The sequence below is a fragment of the Corvus brachyrhynchos genome, unplaced genomic scaffold (genome assembly GCF_000691975.1).
Source record: "Corvus brachyrhynchos isolate BGI_N302 unplaced genomic scaffold, ASM69197v1 scaffold781, whole genome shotgun sequence".
In the NCBI taxonomy this organism is placed as follows: Eukaryota; Metazoa; Chordata; class Aves; order Passeriformes; family Corvidae; genus Corvus; species Corvus brachyrhynchos.
Genome location: NW_008235988.1, coordinates 23,854 through 24,330, shown reverse-complemented (window position 1 = coordinate 24,330; position 477 = coordinate 23,854).

Sequence of the window (477 nt, the reverse complement as noted above, 5' to 3'; positions counted from 1 at the left end):
CTGTTCTTGAAATGAGTCCCATTGTCAGACTCAATTCTCTCAGGGGTGCCATGCCTCCAAAGGACCTGCTTTTCAAGGCCCAGGATGGTGTTCTGGGCAGTAGTATGAGGCACAGGGTAGGTCTCCAGCCATTCTGTGGTGGCTTCTAACATTGTGAGCATATAGCGCTTGCTTTGGCATGTTTGAGGCAGTGTGATGTAATCAATCTGCCAGGCCTCTCCATACTTGTATTTGGACCATCACCCACCATACCATAGGGGCTTCACCCAATTGATCTGCTTGATCGCAGCACGTCTCACAGTCATGGATAACCTGGGAGATACTGTCCATGGTTAGATCCACCCCTCGATCTCATGCCCACTTATAGGTGGCATCTCTGCCCTGATGACCTGAGCATGGGCCCACCCATCGAGCTAGGAACAGCTCTCCTTTATGTTGCCAATCCAAGTCTATCTGGGACACCTCTATTTTCGCAGC